The sequence below is a fragment of the Pongo abelii genome, chromosome 6 (genome assembly GCF_028885655.2).
Source record: "Pongo abelii isolate AG06213 chromosome 6, NHGRI_mPonAbe1-v2.0_pri, whole genome shotgun sequence".
Taxonomy (NCBI): domain Eukaryota; kingdom Metazoa; phylum Chordata; class Mammalia; order Primates; family Hominidae; genus Pongo; species Pongo abelii.
Window position 1 is genome coordinate 91826458 of NC_071991.2, and position 19299 is coordinate 91845756.

The window sequence follows — 19299 nt, forward strand, 5'->3', positions numbered from 1 at the left end:
TGACCATGCCTCCACACCACATCTCGGTAAAACGAAGTTATTATTCCTCTGCACTCATCAGAGCCAGTTACCAATTCTGACAACTTAATTTCTTGACTATTTTCTGAATCCATCTTCTCCATTTTATTACATTTTTACTTGTACTTTTTCCCAGGCTCTATGTCTTTTACAACAAATTATAACTACAGCTAGCTTACATGTCATTCTGCTTCCAATCTTGACTCACCCCCATCCAGCCAATCGTTCATATTAGAATAGTTTTTTTTTTGTTGGTGGTGTTGTGTGTATGTGTTGTTGTTTTTTTTTTTTTTTTTTTTTTTTTTTGAGACGGAGTCTCGCTCTGTCATCCAGGCTGGAGTGCAGTGGCACAATCTCGGCTCACTGCAAGCTCCGTCTCCCGGGTTCACCCCATTCTCCTGCCTCAGCCTCCCGAGTAGCTGGGACTACAGGCACCCGCCATCATGCCCTGCTAATTTTTTTGTATTTTTAGTGGAGACGGGGTTTCACTGTGTTAGCCAGGATGGTCTCGATCTCCTGACCTTGTGATCTGCCCGTCTCGGCCTCCCAAAGTGCTGGGATTGCAGGCGTGAGCCACAGCGCCCGGCCTAGAATAGTTTTTAAAACCTGAATATCTGATCATGTTTCTTCACCACTTAATGTATTTCAAGAGCTTCTGATCACTTTCTGGATTCCACCTGTATCATCAGGTTTCTGTCAGAAAAGCAGAACCAACAGAATAATGTATTTATTATAGGATTTGCTGTTATGAAATTGTATGAACTGCTTAAGAGGTGCATATATGTCTGTTGCATCTGTGTCTGGTTCTGGGTCTGAAGTTAGCAGAGCAACCAGCCAGGAAAGGAAGATGGATATAAATTTGGGGAGAGAAAAGACAAACTGAAACCCATGAGGATGAGCTGAGACCTCCAAGGATGGATTAATCAGAACTTGTCTGGATGAGCTGACACCTGCATTGGTCCCTCATTGGCTCCAAGCCTCCAATCATTCTGCAGTCGACCTGAAGGAGAAGCTAGCAACCAAATGCACACTTGAAAAACTGAAGGTGGAATATGTCGGGAACTGCAGAACCAGTGAACCAAATAGCTGCTTCAAGCCAAAAAAGTAGGCCAGCAGATCCATAACAGCCCGTGTGAGCTGGAAGCACCTGATCTTAACTACACTATCCTTTCAAGCATAAACATGGTTTCTGCTTCACTTTTGAGCCTTTCCAAACTCACATAACTTTCTCTTGGGAGCAAACAATTGCCAAAGCCGTTCAGGGAAAGAAATTGTAGAAAATGTAATTCCAGCTTCGCTAAGTTGATACAATATAAAGCCATCACACAACCCAAACTTCACAGCAGAATTTCATCTACTTTAAACACTGGTCATAATTAACTGTTAATATTTTCCCAAAGAATCCAAGCTTCCTTGCGTCTGTCCTTAAACCATGTTATTTTCTTTACCTTAACAATTTGTTTCCCACTTTTCTACTTCGCTAACTATTTACCTTTCAAGAATCAGACCCAATATCACTACCGTGAAAAGTCTCCTCGGATTGAGTATGTATTTCTCTTCTGTAGTGTCATTGTACCGTCAACATATGGCTATCACGGAACTTCTGGCAATGTTATTAATTGTATATCTTTTCAGTAGAATAAGCAATAGGGGAGAGCAAGGACTGTGTGTTTAGTCTTGTACTTTAAAATCTATGTATGATACAGAGTAGGTGTCATCCTTAGGTAAATGCTCAGAATTTCTCCAATAGCTATGAAGACAAACTCAGCATGTTCTTTTAACAGACTTTAATTAAAATGATAAACTGAATCCGTTTTTTAACTGTTCAGGTTAGATTATAATTTAGGGACTATTGCAATCTGCCACATTCTATAAGGCCCAGTTCTACATATCTCTTATTTTAATTAAACTTATCCTTTTATTTAATCCTTAGGACAAATGAATAAATTAAACATGTAACTTCTTATTAATAAATTTTTTGTGGGCACTACAAAAGATGATAAAGTAGCATGCTGGTTATTTGTATTAAAATCGAGTAGTAGTATACTATCTTCAGGAAAAAAATATCCACAAAATAGGCTTTATTTCAGTAGAGTTTAGTATCCCAATTTACGATGTTTCTGCTGTGATTGAAATGTGTCATTATTTTAAGGTAAAATGTTATCCAGCATAGCTATGGATCTGAAATTTAAAATATCTAGATTTTTTTCTGTATCTAGTAGCCATCATTACATTAACCAGTTGTATCATTTTAAAGGACTTAAAAAGCTGTCTGCCTCTACTTTCCTGCAATATTGTTCTTTAGCCAGTAAAAATTGGGTCAGTTTTGCAGAATGGTTATCAAGTGACCAAATATACAAAGCCAAATTCAGTGATATTTTAGTGTAGGCTGTGTATTGACCAATTTACTGGACTCAAAAATTGTGGTTTATGGGGCCAGAGGTGTTTTCGCTGATGCCTCCTGGGTGCCGAGAGGCAAGTCACATACCACTGAACATAGCTGTGATTCAAAAACAACAACAAATGTAGCCAAAGCACAAATCTGGGGCCCAGAGCCATAGATCACTGAGTCAGGAATTTGGAAATATGCAGAAACTGAATTAGAGTTGGAATGAATTGGGAAATGGTACAAGTACTTGGAGGCAGGGTAATTTCTAAATAAATTGTTGTAAGTGCCAATGCTTTTGACCGCCTTAATGGATCAGGTATATGGGTGTACCAGACTAGTTCAAAGGTTGGATAGATAAAAGTGCTTTCATCTAGTCAGTCTATTACCTATTTACTTCTATCATATTGAAATAACAGGAAGTTTTTGCCTTTTAATGATGAGAAATTGCGTCACTTCTATCCTTTTATCTGGCAGGTTTTTGTAAATGGATTTTTAAAGTTGGCTGAAATAGCATTTCTTCCTAGTTCAAATGACAAAGGAGAAATTTAGTGTTTTCCTTACATTAAAAAAATCAGTAGCAACTAGTATTAACATTATTTTCTAACTTGTCCTAATATCTGTTAAGTTTTCATTTTATATATAATGCCAAGAATGCTTAACTTTTTAATCTCTTCCTATTAAGTGTTTCTTAATAGAACTATCAATGTTAAAGCTGACTTACTACAAATTTTCCTTAAAAGAATATAATGATTCAGTAAGGCTACAAAGATTAATTTTTAAAAGCTATATTTTTTCTATGAAATTCATAATGATTGGAAATCGTTGGTGATTTTATTGAAAATCTAAAGTTCACCCCAAAAAGTCTGGGTTAAATTTGTTATGGGTTGATTAACTGCAAAGAAAAAACAAGGAAAAAAGCAATATTCTAGTAGTCTTTTATGTTGAAAAACTTAACGGTGTGCTATTTAGTCACCAGTGGACTATCATATAACCTGTTTGGAATTAAAATGAAATAAATTGTTAAGATTAAAGAAGAAAGTGTGAAATAGAGGAGAAGCAGCAGTGAGAAAACATAGCTGAATTAGATGTCGGAAAACCTGGTCCAAGTCCCAATGCTACCACTCATGTTAATGATCTCCTATTTAGTTACAAAATTAAGGTTGGAGTGGGGAGCCATGGCTCATGCCTGTACTCCCAGCACTTTGGGAAGCTGAGGCAGGTGGATCACCTGAGGTCAGGAATTCGAGACCAGACTGGCCAACTTGGTGAAACCCTATCTCTGCTAAAATTACAAAAATTATCTGGGCATGGTGGCAGGCACCTGTAATCCCAGCTACTAGGGAGGCTGAGGCAGGAGAATCACTTGAACTGGGGAGATGGAAGTTGCAGTGAGCCAACATCAGGCCATTGCACTCCAGCCAGCCTGGGTGAAAGGAGCAAAACTCCATTTAAAAACAAAAAAAAACAAAAGAAAAAACAGAATTAAGGTTGGAGTCAAACAATTCCTAAGGATCTTTCAACAGCCTTAGTAGTATTCAGAGCTGAAATTATTTAAATTGACAACGGTTTAATAATTCTTATTTGATAGGTAAAGAATATACAAAAATGCAAGATATTTTATGTAAAAATTTGCTTGAGAGACACAATAAATGGGCAGTTTGTAAAAATGTTTTATTTGACTGTAAGAAACTGCACCACGGAGAACTTGGTTTTGTGACAGGCCATCACACACCACTGTTCCCTTGCCTCATGTTGGGTAATTGGTCCAGAAATGACTCAGAGGAAAGATCACCACCTACTGTATCACCCATATCACTTCCTGTAACACCTGGGTTTTTCTTGGAATGTTTCCATCCAAATGTATATCATATCTGACCTGATCTGTTTGCAAGGGCTGATAAGGTTATAGCCTGGGGTACGGTGGCAGTGGGCCATGAGTATATGAAAGCAACTATTTTTTCTGATAGTTACGTAAAGGGTGATTTAATTACTGGACTAGTCACTAACGTATGACCAAATGGGATTTCTTGAAACATATAATTTCCTTAATGGTTTCCTGATTGTAAATGAACTCACAAATTTCCCATTAGGATTGATTTTCGTCACAAGCCTTAACACTCAAGATTCTCATAACATTTTTAAAAGTGTAATGAATGACTGGAAAAATTACAAATTGTCCAAATTCTGTGTACAGGAAGTAGAAATAAATGGGGAAAAAATGATGTCCAGGACATAGGAAGTACATGAAACAGAATTCAGCAAGATGTGAAATTCCTGTAATGTTGCTGATGTTTTAAGAGAAAGAAGCACTGATCTTGAAGAGAAATCTGTAATTCTCAGGGAGATACTTTTAACATTGCTCGTATGCTTTAACTATTTAACTGCTTAACAGTATTTTTATTAGGATTGACAAGATCAAGATACATAATGTGTAGTTTATGAACAGAAATTCACCAATATTTAGCACAAAACCTTCTTTAAAATGATACATTTTTAATTGATTTGATGCTTCAAGTAAGTTTAAAGTCTTCAATAATTGTGTAAAACATAAGTTGTATATTACTTTCAAATATTCAGCATTCTCTTTATATGAAAGAGTAAATTAAAAATGAAGAGAAAAAGATTTCCTGATTTCCCAGATTATTTTGTTGAATGGAGATGCAGAGTATCTTTCTATTCCCTTTTTGGTTACATGAAAGAACACAAACAGGAAAGAATGGTATCAATATTCTTCAACAAAAGACCACTAAAAACACTGTATGATTAAAAACATTAGGCCTCCCACACCTTGCCATGGGAAGAACAAACACCATGGAATAATGCTAACCTACATTACAGCAAGTAATCTGCTTTACTTAAAGCCTACTAATTTAAATTTTAATCATATCTTTAAAAAACACCTTCACAACAATATCTAAACTGGTGTTTGGCTGAGTAACTGGGCATCTAGTCAAGTTGAAGCATAAAATTAACCATCACAATGGGTAATCATAAGGTGTCTCAGTAAGAAGGTGTTAGAAAGAATCTATTATAGAATTTTGAGGGCTTGGTTGAGTGGTTTGGGGAAGGGTTTAAGGAAGCAGCAGTGGTGGAGTGGTGGAGGAGAGTTGCTCTATGTTGGATGCTGTGAGAAAGTGGAGCAATTTCATAACTGGTATTTTAACACATTTTATTTATAGGTAGAGAAGATTAGAATAAGTATAAAGCTGATTATTAAAGAATAGTGAGTGAGCAATCATCCTTGTAGCCAAAAAGGGGAGGTGTTTGGTGTTTTGCAGTTGGCACAATGACTGTTCTGTTTTTGTCAAGACGTAGACAAAATTATGAACTGGACTTGTTTTGTTCACTTTATAATGGACTCAGAATGACACTTATTTGAAGATGGTATTCAGTGAGATTATTTTTGTGAATTGCACAGCCTGGCTGTAAGTATCAGTACAGATCCTGGATGCCAGAGGCTACTGTATTTTTTTTTTTTTTTTTTACTTCTAAATAGTAATTTGCCTTTCTCTGCTCTTCAGATTGCATGGGGAAGGGATTTGTTTTGTTTTTTGATCTGTTTGTTAATTTTGGCTGTACTTTCAAAACTGACATTTAAATTAGGAACATTTCATATGCTATATAACCTGGTATCTCTGGAAATGAGTTGAATGAGGAAAGGGTGTTAGGAGAGGAAGAATTGGTTAAAAGTCTGCTTAAAAAACACATAACCCCTGAATCTTTTATACTACTATAAGTAACCAGGTGATAGTTGAATCTTGACAAAACAATGGAGGCTTTTTCTCTGGAGAGAATAAAGAAGAGGATCTCTAAACTGGGGTATACCAGATACTCCAGGTATTAAGGTATTAGGCACATGTATGTATATTTATTTAAAATGCTGACATGCCCACAGCCCCCTGCTTCATTTCTTCCTTGGCTCTCAGAACCTTGGCTCCAGGCAGAAGACAGAGAAGTCTTTGCAGAATTTGACCAAATAAAAAGGCAAAACATAAATATTTTGTTATAGTTGGTTTTTCATTGAAAACGTTCCACTCTTCAATGAAACTCCCAGTTGACCACCCACAGTCATGTGCTCAGAGTTTCTGAACAGCATCTTGATCCCCTACTCTTATATATAAGCAGAAAACCAATGATTAACAAACATGTGATGAAATCACCCAATATGGAATTTAATGAGCAAAACAAGCAACAACAAAAACACTTGAAGAAAACAAAGTATGCAGGGAAAAGTAAATTTCATATATATATATAAAATGAATATTCTTGAGGAGATATTGCTTCACTATTCCCTGGGTGGCCAGGATGTGCAGCCAGGTTACAAGGCAGATAAGTGTGTGCCATCCAGGGAAGAGACCAGTGAATGATTCAAGTTCACTTTGAACAGACACACACACACACTAGGCTCAAGTGGTACAGCATCTACTTCACAGCAAAAGTAGACAAAGAGTGCACAAGCTCAGGTCTGTGCCAGTGGGTTAGTCTTCCATGGCTGGTGGATCCATTCTGCAGTGAAGATGGATGATGTAGCTGCACAGAACCCACTTTGTGCCACAGTAGAAGCATCTCAACCTCTCACCCACGGAGTAGGAAATACAGAAAGCTAGTGGTGTACCTGACAGTCACTGACACATGTTCTTAAACAAATCAAGGCAGTGCACATTGAGTTTGAAACAGATAAAGATATTCCCACACAAGGCAATAAGCCCAGCCCAAGCTGTGAGCACTGTTTATCTCTTGCCAGAAAAAATCCATCCTTATGTGGCCAAGTGGGGGTTGAAAGACTGCATGAATTAGACTGCCTTTCCCAAAAGAAATAAAAAACTATGAATAAAACACAGAGTAGTATTAAAAAGGAACATACAGATAAGAAAGTAGAATAAGTGGATTATTTCCAAAAGTTCTACATCCAACTAATGAGAGTTCCATAACAAAGGAATCGATAAAAATAGAGAAAGAAAAATCATCAAATAAATCTCTCAAGAATTTTCAATAACTGAAGGACATGTTTCCAGAATAAAAGTCCACATCAAATACCAGCACAGTGAATGAAAATATGCTTTCACCAGTGTACATCATTGTAAAATTCTGAAACAGATGAGAACAAATAGATAATTCTATATACCTCCATAAAGGGAAAAAATAACATACATGAAGAGAATCAAGAGTCAACATAGCTTCTGACTTCTCTGCAGCAAAACTAGAAGCCATTAGACAATGGAGCAATATATTTAATATTATAAAGGAATTTATATACATATATGCACACACATAATAATATTTAAACATATTAATTAGGCATATAGTATTATACATTTCTAAGATACAAATATTTAGGTATATGTTTAATAAAATAGCCAACATAAAACTCTTTAAAAAGTATGTAAACAATTAACAAAGTTCCAAAGCTTTTACATATATTTATTTTTCTTTGATGCCATACTCAATTATGATGACAAAGTATAAAACACATGAGAGAGTATAGAAAATTTAGTGGAGGGCAGGGATGGTGGCTCGTGCCTGTAATGCCAGCACTTTGGGAGGCCAAAGTGGGAGGATTGCTTGAGGTGAGGAGTTTGAGACAAGCCTGAGCAACATAGTGAGATCCTGTCTCTATTAAACAAAAAATTAATCATCTAGATGTGGTGGCACATGCCTGCGGTCCTAGCTACTTGGGAGGCTGAGGTGGGAGGATCACTGGAGTCCAGGAATTCAAGGCTGCAATAAGGTATGATCATGCTATTGTATACTAGGCTGGGCAACAGAGCAAGACACTGTCTTTAAAAATAATAATAATAATTAAGGAAGTATATTGGAAGCTGATTTTTAATGAATAATTATTGTGTAGTCTATCCATATTATATATATATAGTCAATGAAAAATATTATAATCTAAAAACCCTGTAGTTACCTCAAAGTTTCAATAAAGTAAAGAAATGTGTGAAATTAGTATTGCCAAAATTAGAGATAATTTGTTCAATTTCCGTAAAATAGTTTTTTTGAAAGCTACTCTTTCCCAAACTGTTTTACACTATTCTGGAGTTGATCAAAAAATTTCTCACAGATGATATACACATGTGCATTTGAGCCTGCTTGAAGATATACTGTGGTAATTTACATGTAATAAATTCATTCACAGGATGCCAGATTAATTATCACTCAACAATGGTAGTTATTACTACTAATAATTTATAAACTACTTCAAAGCAATGGAAAAATGGATGACTTTAGGGTAAGGAAAGGGTAAGGAATAAACATTAACTGGAGTATTCCTTGAATGAACAATTTCTTTTTCCCCAGAGAATTCCTAAAGTTAAATTTGTCCTCACTAACTCAACAGGAGGATTGTGTACATTCTAGGTTATGACCAAATTCAGGATATTACGGTTGTATTTTTAAAAATAACCTCTGTTGGGTTTGTTGTTCTTTTTGGCACTTGAAAGGTTTATTTAATTTTGTTTTCATTACATTTCTCTCTCTGGTTCATATTTTCCAAAAATTATCTCTGCTTTTAAGAGTTACAGTTAATAAACCAAATGCCCAGACCAAGCAGTAAAACAAATAAAAAAAATCACTTCAAATAACAAGAAAAAAATATATTTCCTGCTCTATGTTGTTATTTTTCTGTTCAAACAGATTAAGTAAAGCACAACATTGGAAATTCCATATGTTTATATTTTTTGTAAGCAGGTCTCTTTCAAGGTGATTTTGACTTTGAGCAACAGGGCTTATTTGCAGACAATGTAGGACAGGTTTTTTTTATCCCTTATTCCCTTATCAGAAAGGGATAACAATCTTTTGCCCAGGTAGAATGCAGAATGTTCTAAATAATCCCTACATGAATCAGGATTTTAATGAAAACTGTTTTTATGCCTTATAGTTTTTAATCATATTTTAATGCATTTGAAATATTTGAAAATAAATTCAAAATTATTTTATTTAAAATTTTAAAAGAAACTTCCTCAAAATTCATAGTAGTAGGAGGCATTAACAACAGACTCTTATTTAGGCAGTTACGGTTTGGGGGGTGTGTACAAAAAAGGAGTGTGAGGGACAATGTGAGGGGTCCCTCTTTTCCTTATTAGTAATATAAGTTTTAACACGACAGATGGACTATTAAGGCTGGGTTTAGGCAAAAATTGAAGGAGGTCAGGTGTATTTTCTCTGTTCCTCCTACTTTCTCCTCCTTGTGTAGTCCTCTTTCATTTTCCTCACAGCCTGTGACTCCACAGTTGCTTTTGGACTTCTCAGGGATCAAGCTTAATAAAACTGCACAGTCCCACTATAGAGTCATTTTCACCCTACAATGGGAACCCTCTGTAGCCTACTTACACTTACCTGTGACACCCACAGGACCTTTTACATCTTCTCTTCTTCCGCAAACATGTACATGCATAATCAAGTTTTACCATGGCTTTCTGCATTGTCCTTTCAGAGACATTTGGTTCCAAAAATCAGCAGCGCTAACTCAATACACCATGTTGTACTCCAGACTATGGTAATGCCATCTCACAGACTTTCAGCTTTCTGATGTCAGACATTATACCATATTCATTCTTTCATATCCTTCATTATCTCCAACATTGTTTTGGAAGTAGTAGGTACTCAGATATATGTGAAATTGATGTGAATTTAACATAACGAAAACATATTTCCACAGACATTTTAGGGAACACTGACAATCTTTTGACACCTGTCATTTAGATTCATTTTGATAATTTTCAACTTTTTTTTTTTTTTTGGCTGTTGTAATGGTCAGTTTTAGACTGTCAGAATAGCCAAGTGTGTCATCTGATCTGCTTTGGTCATTCATTCATACACACTTCCAAATTCTCATCAGCCTTTTTCCAATATTCAGCTCCACTGTGCCCTTCAGCCTTGTTTTTCTCCTTGACCTGATCCAGCTTTCTTCTTACTTTCTATGAGGCACATGAACTGCCTTGTGCACCTTGTGTATTTATTCTTTGTGATGTTCCATTTATTTCCTTCTGGGAAATTCTGTGTTCATTTGGCATCAGCAAAAAATAAAAAAAAAAGAAATAAATGAATACAATGAGGCAAGCCACATGATAGATAGCTCTACAGTTAATGACATGTCTTATGTGAAGTGTTAGACATTATATTATGTTGTTTATAAGGGCACAGTCTCATGGGAAATTGCCACTGTGTTTGAAGGGCAGTTAATAAATATGGATATGCTGTTGCCTTCTGCCATGAAACTAACATCCCTTTAGGTTATCTGTTAACAAATTCACTTTTGGAGGACACTGAAAGAAGCACTCTGAAAAGAAACTTTGCTTAAGTGGGGTTTGTCCATGTTTTCCTTGGGAAAGAGAGTTCCAGGAAGTTTGATAAGATTGCCATTTCCTATTAAACTGTCATGACGAACTTAGTGTGATACCATCCCGGATGCAGGTGTCCAGGTCAAAGGAAATAAAAGGGAAGTTCAAAAGCACTCCTCCCATAGTTGCTGATCTTATATCTCTATTAGTATGTCATGGGAAGTTTTTATGTGAGCATATGCTGGAAATTAGGCAAAACACAAATTGCATGTCAAGCAAATAAAATAGGTTAAAGAAAAAAAAGACTTCTCATAAAAGCGTTTATATTTAACAATACGGTATTTTGCATTTAAAAATGTGTTAAAAGTGTAGCTATCATGTGAATTGTTCTTAGCAAATAAAGGGGGGGGCAGGAGGAAACTTTTAAAGGTGACAGATATGTTTACTTCCTTGATTGTGGTGATGATTTCATGGATATATACATATATCTAAACTCATTGAATATTTGCAGTTTTTATATATTAATTATACTTCAATAAAGTTATTGTTTTTAAAAAGCATTTAGAAATGCAGATAAATATATCCTTTTCACTTTAAAAGTGTTAATTAGGTTTTGAAATCATTTCAAACCTATTGAAAAGTAGCAGGAATAGTGCAAGAAAAGTTCAACACACTCCTGCATGTACCCATAAACCTTTTTAAAGTTTCAACTCTTTCATGTCCTTTATAATGGTAACCAACCTAGAATCATACGTGTACCCAGTCATCATATTGTTCTAAATTTCTTCATTTAAGAACCTTCCTCAATCTTTCCTTCATGTAATGACCTTCATATTTTTCAAGATTACAAGGCTGTCATTTTGTAGACTATTTTTCCATTTGGGTTTCTGTGATGTTTTCTCATGAGTAGACCCAGGTTATACATTTGGGACAGGAATATCACAGAAATGATACTGTGCATATGTGTTTTTTATTGCATCCTACCAGGTAACACATAATTTTTTTTGCCTAATACTTGTGTTTACTTTGTTCACATATTTAAGATGGCGACAGCCATGTTTCTGTATTTTTTCTTCATAATGAATAAGTATTTTTGGCAGAGGCGACTTGAAGCTATGTAAATATGCAATTCCTCATCCCACTGTCACACTCTAGTTTTAGTAGTTATTAATGTATCTTGTGTGAATTAATTATGGCTAGGATGTCACATTGTGACTTAAAAAAATTATTTCTACATGTATCACTTCTGATTTATTTATCCATTCACTTATTTTATCCTGCAGTCTCCAGCTGTGAATCAGGTTCTCTTTCAGATATATTTAACTGGTAAAACTATTTTTACCTAAATTACCAGTGTGGACTCATTGATTCCTCTTGTATCCAATGGGCTATAGACTATTAGTATCATTATCTAATTAAATGGTTAGATCATCATCTATTTGGCCACTGGGACCTCCCCACACAAAACTGGCTTCTGAATTATTTTATTATACTCCCATTTTTCTTCGAGAGATTCCTTATTGGCACAACAAGATGTTCCTGATGCATATTATACTTTTTCTGGCCCAGCTCTGAAATCAGCTATTTCTTTTGTCTCTAGTCCTCTTTTCCAGAGAATGGAATTTAAAAGTCGAGAAGTCATATGAACCCACTGTGTGTTTTCATTATTAATGGAGTCTTTTAATGCCAAAGCTCTCCAACATTTGTACCTTTATTCTGTGAGTGAGAAACTTGGCTCTTATTATTCTTTACATATTTACATATTTGCTAAATCCCCTATGTGTGGCTAGTCTCCCCAAACTGCCAGGCTGCCTTCAACAATTCTCTTGACAGGCAATCGCAGTGGCTACTATTACTGGCCACCTCTGGCCATATTCACTTCTCACTCTGCAAAAACCCCTATGCCTGCCATCATTACTATCACTGACTAATGTCTCTTGGAAGAGAAAAGAAAAGAGTTATGTATAGGAGAGGGTAGAGCTGACACAGGAGAAGAAGAAAGGGGAGAGCAAACGGGGAGGAGGGGAAGGAGAATAAACAATGGAAGGGAAGAAACAGCATTCATATTTTAACACACTATTTATATTATACCTTAAGATGAATTGAAACATTCCAGATTGTGTGAGATTTTGAGACCAACAATAGAGGTGTTTTATAATTATTATGCTTTACATGTTGCCAACTGAAATACTGCCATAACAAAATGGCTAAAACCCAAAATTAGTAATTTGTAATGTAGATTTGTTTATTGAACATCTTTTATTTTTTGTTTTAAAAATAAAATGGACTTATAAAAGTTATACTTTATATCTCAGGTTGACTTCTTAAGTATGGTATTTTATACTTAGAAAGACTTTTTCTAGTATGTATATGAAAAAACTGTAAAAATATATTGGACTCTTACTTGTCGAAAAAACACGATAATATTATCACAACCCCAACATTTCTCTGTAAATACAGCTTTCTGTGATTGCATTATCTGTCACTGGCAAGGACTTAGAAGTAATGACACATTCACTAGTCTTTAACAGACACGTGATGAGCACAGGCTCCAGTCTGATCAGTCAGTGAACTAAATATAAAAGAAATGTGCTTTATAAAGTGTCATTTATATTCCAGTGTAATAGAGATGTAATGCATATGTCAAGTTATTGAGTTGTCAACTTAAATAGAAGCCAGTATGTCATCCAGCAATTATTGCTATTTAGGCCTCAGGCATTAGTGCTAATATTAGCATGCGAGTGTTAAGTATGTAAAGTACAAAAGGGAAAAGAAGAAATTATACGAAGCAAACCCTAAAGAACCCAGTATGTTACTAAAGGCCACAATCTATCCTGTAGCTATGTGCTGACATTTTAAAAAGAGGAAAATTTGTGTAAAAATATACAGCCCACTTGGGGAAAAAAAGTACAAAAAGGCACCAGCATTTACCTGTTATTTCAGGCAGAGCTTAGTATATTATCATTATTCTATATAGGCAAATTGTTAAATCATCAGAAGTCTATTTCAAATTAAATTTGGTGGCTCAGTTTCCGGTTGCAATGATTTATTGACAGATATTTGAGATGGCAAGGGTTTCTTTTAAAACACAAAAGCCTGGAACAGACCTTCATATTTAACCCATATCTAAAACTCAAACTTTAACTCTATAGAACGCTCTTGCAGTTTTCCACCTGTAAATCAGGTTCATATTTTATATATATTTAGCGGGTACAGCCACCTTTACCTAGCACCCCTGAGGTGATCCCTTTTATAATATGGATTCCTATCAAAGCTGAGAAATAAAAAGAGGCTTTTGAGATCACACCTGCAGAGGTTTGTCGATCATAAATAGATATAATGCTAATTTTATGCTAATTTAGGTATATATTTATATTACATACATTTATAAACATTTATATACATTTATACATACATAAACATTCATATATATTTAGTTGTAAATATTAGGCTGGTGCAAAAGTAATTGCAGTCTTTGCCATTACTTTCAATGGCAAAACCTGCAATTACTTTTGCACCAACTCAATATGTATATACGTACGCACACACAAACATAAATATTAGGTCACTCTGACAGGTAGTATGTCTAAATTAAAAGCACAAAGCACGGTTCATTTTAAAGTCATTCTTTCAAAGAGGTAGATTAAAACCTGCTGTTTGTGAATCTATTGCACATATGAGCACTCCAAAAACAAGCAAAGCAAGGAAAAAAACAGACACTCTGGCATCTCTTTCTGGTCCATTGCTGAAGAGCATTAAGTAATAAAAGGATCTATGTGGAGATTAAGATAAAATCTAGCAGGACCAGCACTGTCTTCCCTAATTCACTATGCAGACAACAGAGTCAGCGAAAAAAAAAAATTGGACTATTTCCAAATCCTTTTAAAAGCATATACCCTCTAAAGCAGAAGGCATCTTTACGTGAACAGGCAACCTTCCCTACACACACCACTGCTGTTATGGCCTGAATTTTATGCTAATGGAATAAAACCACACAGTACAGAACCACATTCTTTAAAAGCAAGGATTCTATGTATGTAACAGTAAGTAACGCAAGGCACAGAACAAGAGAGCAGGGCCAGTCTTCAGTCAGATGCTGTTTGACTTCCTCTTTGGACATGTGCCTTTGTCCATGTTGTAATATATCCTCTCCGCAGACCTAAATCCTCCCCTTCCTTCAAGATTCAACTCAACTATATTCTCCTCCAAAACTTTTTCCCTTTCTTCACCTATGAACGTGATACGTAGCACCCTTCTTTTGTCTTCTCATAGCATTTTGAGTTTATGCTTCTATGAAAATGACTACGACTTATATTTAAAGGTCTGTCTCGTTTACTGGACTGTAAATTCCACAAGTGCAAATTTAATAGTTTAAATTTACTGTAATTCCACGGGAACCAATATCTTATATTTGTATTCCCAGTGTCTCTCACATGGACTATGGGTAGACTGAAGAACAGAGAAATTTAAGGCCCTAGATTTGCTCTTGCTCTTTACTGACAAAAGGACTCTACATTCCAAAATAGGTTTGGCTGCTTTTCCTACTTGGAAAAATAGGAGGGTATTAAAATCAGTCTTCATTTTATTGCCTTTTCTCCTCTTCTTCTGTACCACAAACAGTAAACCACATGAAAGGTACTAAAGACGTTGTAACTACAAGTTTGATCTTAATTGGGAAGTGTAATTTAGAGATTTTTTTAAGAAGAAAATGAAAAACTTCCCTCAGGCAATTCTCTCCTTTCTGGCTTCCTGGTATTTGAACATATTCTTATCTCAATAGACATAGTTGTTCATTCCATACCATTGAAGAGATACTCAAGACATAAAAAACTAGAATGTAAATATCCTTGGATAAAGAGCCAGGTATTGGTTACTGTGCTTTTGGTAAATGCATAATTGACTGAGAGTATGTGAGTTCTAGGTTTGATGGAGAAAATGAGGTTAAAGGAGATCATTGCTGTTTAAAGGAAGAAAGAAACAGTTAAGGTGGTTCAGAGACACTTTGCCTAATCATGTCTGATCTCAACTGAGTAAGAGAAAATCAACACCGTATCAGAGATATTTTTTGTTTGTCAAAAAGTTTTCAGTACCTGAGTTCCTGAGGGCTAGAGAAATTATGTTTAAAATGATCGCATTATTAGAATGCCACAGATTTTTATCTTAATTTTTTTTTTTTTTTTTTTTTTTTGCTGATCTTACTTTATCCCAATGCTAGGAAATATTTCCTTTGCTTGGAAACTGAAAAGTACAAATTAATAGTCATTAATAAATGCTCTTTGTTTTAGGGCTTATCTCAGACTAGATTGGATAATCAATCTTTTCTGTTCTTAATTATCACTTCTTTTGATGTGAAAACATTTGTGCTACTTCACAACTTTAAACATGGTTTACAAAAATCTGAGTCTTACATACATATTCATTAGTAATATTGGACTATCATTGCCTTCTTGGTATAGTATGTCATGTTTTATTATAAAAATCGTATTTATGTTATAATAAAATAAAATGAGAAGCTCTCCATCTTTTTATCAAGCCTGGGAAAGATTCAATACGTTTGAATTATCTGTATTTTTAAAGATCCTGGATTTGTAAGACCTTTGGTCTTAATGCCTTTTTTTCCCAGTGATAGTGCTTTTACTTATTCCTCATGCCTTCTTTAGTAATTGCTATCTTGAAGTCTTTTACTTTCTATTTGGTCAACTTTGGTAATTTCTACTTTGCTACAAAGTCATATGTTTTTCTTGTGTTTTAGATTCATTGCAATAGCGACATGCATTAGTCTCTTAACTTTTTAAAGTTTATCTATGTTTAGGTATTTTTTATTTTGTACGTATTTTTTCTCTCTGTTGCTGTTATCGGATCTCAGAGATGACTTTCTGTATCTGTCTTACCGGTGTTTGTGAAGAACAAGCTTTTAGAACTTATTTTTCTTTTTAGTATACAGTCATATGTTACTTAATGACAGGAATATGTTCTGAGAAATGCATCCTTAAGTGATTTCATCATTGTGCAAACATCACTGAGTATACTTACATAAATCTAGATGGTATAACCCACTGCATATGTTGCTGTATGGTACAGCTTATTGCTCTTAGGCTACAAACATGTACAGCATGGTGCTGAACTGAATAATGTAGGCAACAGTAACACAATGGTAAGTATTTGTGTATCTAAACATATAAAAGGTACAGTAAAAATATGTCATCATTGTCTTGTGGGACCACTGTTATAATATTGATCTGTCATTGACCAAAATGTCATTTTGTGGCACGTGACTGTATTTCTATTTTTATTGCATTAATTTTTAGACTGTATCCTTTTAAATTCTCTTTCCTAGTTTTTTAAACAATGGAATTTTAATCTAAAGTAATTTTGTTAAAATAGTTTAGAGGCAAAACAAATGTTATTTTTCTATTTTATTTCCATACAATATGGTATTTAATATTTAAAGTCTTAGACTGCATGTCTATGATGTTTTAAATTATCTTTTCTCTAGTATTATTAACTCTATAGAGTTAATAATGTGTATATCAAACATTCTGTGAGTCATTGCACAATAACGAAAATGTCAAATGAGCATAAACCTTTACATGTCAGTAAAGTTTTAAAAACTGAATTATTAGTATGGCATTACAACAGCTTTTCTTTTCTTTAAATATACTGATATACATCTACTAAAATAATAATCTTATCTTGATTGACTTATTTGGCAAGAACAAGTTCAAATGTCTGTGCAAAGTTTACCCTTCTTGGCACTCCTGTTTAAAAATATAAAGTGACATCCCTTGACCTGTACTTGTCTTCTTGTATAACAAGAATGTGTAGATGACAATGTGCACAGCTATACAAGGGGAAAGTTAGGAAAAGCATTTTACAATTCATTACAATGTCAGTGTCATCATCTAATACTATTCCATTCTCATCATTGCCCTTGCTTAAAAACACTGCCTACACCCCAGATAAAAACATACTGATATAAATCATCACTTCAGAATAAATGAAGTTCTTATTTGCATAGTTATTTCTTTATGAACATTATAATTTTAATTAGAAATTTAACTGACATTTGACTTTATTGAGATACAATATACACATCATAAAATCTATTCATTGTAAGTATACTATTCAGTGACTTTTAGTTAATGTATAGAATTGTGCATGTATCCCTACAATTCAATTTTAGAACATTGTCATCTTTCCAAAAACTTCCCTTGAGCCTGTTTGCCATCAGTCCATTTTTTTTTTATTTCCAGCCTCAGGGCAATTTCTGATTCATTCTTTACCCCTATAAATTTGCCTTTACTGTCCATTTCATATGAAAGCAATCATACATTACATAGTCTTTTGCATCTCACTTCTTTTATTTAGCATAATGTTTTTGAGGCTTATCCATGATGTAGCATTTTTTGGTCTTTTGTTCTTTTTTATTGTTGGGTAGGGTACCATTGTATAGACATACCACATCTGCTTATTCTTTCAGCAGGTGATAGACATTTAGATTGTTTCCATTTTTGGCTATGATACTAACACTGCTATGAACATTCATTTACAGATCTTTGCATGGATGTGTTCCTCATTTATCATGGTACATTCCTAGGAGTGAAATTGCTGTGTCATGTGAGTATTCATATTTAACTCTTGAAGAAACGATCAAACTGTTTTTCCAAATTCGTTCTACGATTTCTTCATCCTCACCAACACCTGCCATTTTCTGCCTGTTGATTATAGTCATTCAAGTCAGTATGTAGCGATATTTTACTGTGGTTTGAATCTTCGTTTTACTAATGACTAACGATGTTGTGCACCTTTTCATGTGCTTAGTAGCCATTCATGTTTCTTCTTTGATGAAATGTCTTTTATCTATTTTTAAAATACCCATTTATTTTCTTATTATTGAGTTGTAAGAGATTTTTTAAAAATGCATTTTATACATAAGTTGAAATTATTTCTCATTGTTTTCATGTTTTTTTAAAAAAGTCTTTTTAAGATTTGACTTTTGACAAAGTGTTATTTATCATTTTTCTTCTGTAGATTATGCCTTTATTGTTGTATGCAAGGACTGTTCGCATAACCCAAAGTGACAAAAATTTTCTTTTCTATGTTTTTAGTAGTAGTTTCATAGTTTTAGCTCTTAAATTTAGGTCTACAAATCAGTTTTACTTTGTTTTTCTGTAAGAAGTGAAGTAAATGTCGATGTGAAATGTGTGCGTATGCAGCTTCAATTCTTCAAGCACTAGTTGGCTTTTAAGCCGACCTTCTCTGCATTGAGGATTTTTGGCATCTTTGTTAAAAAAAAAAAAAAAATTGACCTCAAATGTAACAATTCGTTTCTGAAATCTGAATTCTGTTTCATGGATCCACATGCCCATCCATAACCAATACCCCCATTGTCCTGCTTTTGTAGTTTTATATTATGTTTTGAAATCAGATAGTCTAATTCCTCTACCTGTGTTTTTCCTTTCAAAATCATTTTTACTGTCCTAGATCCTCTGAATTTCCATATGGGTTTTAGAATAAGTTTGCCAATTTTTACAAAAGAATGAGCTTGCTTGGACTTTTACTTGTCTATTAGGTATTATGCAGAATCTATTGTATTCTGATCTTTAGAAA

At 34.5% G+C, this 19299-nt stretch overlaps 1 long non-coding RNA gene across 1 annotated transcript in view; it reads left to right on the forward strand.

Annotated features, from left to right (window-relative positions):
- LOC134761779 (uncharacterized) overlaps nt 1-19299 on the forward strand; it is a 236347-nt gene that overhangs the window by 204619 nt on the left and 12429 nt on the right. The window contains exon 2 of the long non-coding RNA XR_010140892.1: nt 18242-18306. This is a non-coding gene — a long non-coding RNA (uncharacterized LOC134761779). The remainder of the gene's footprint in view (nt 1-18241; nt 18307-19299) is intronic.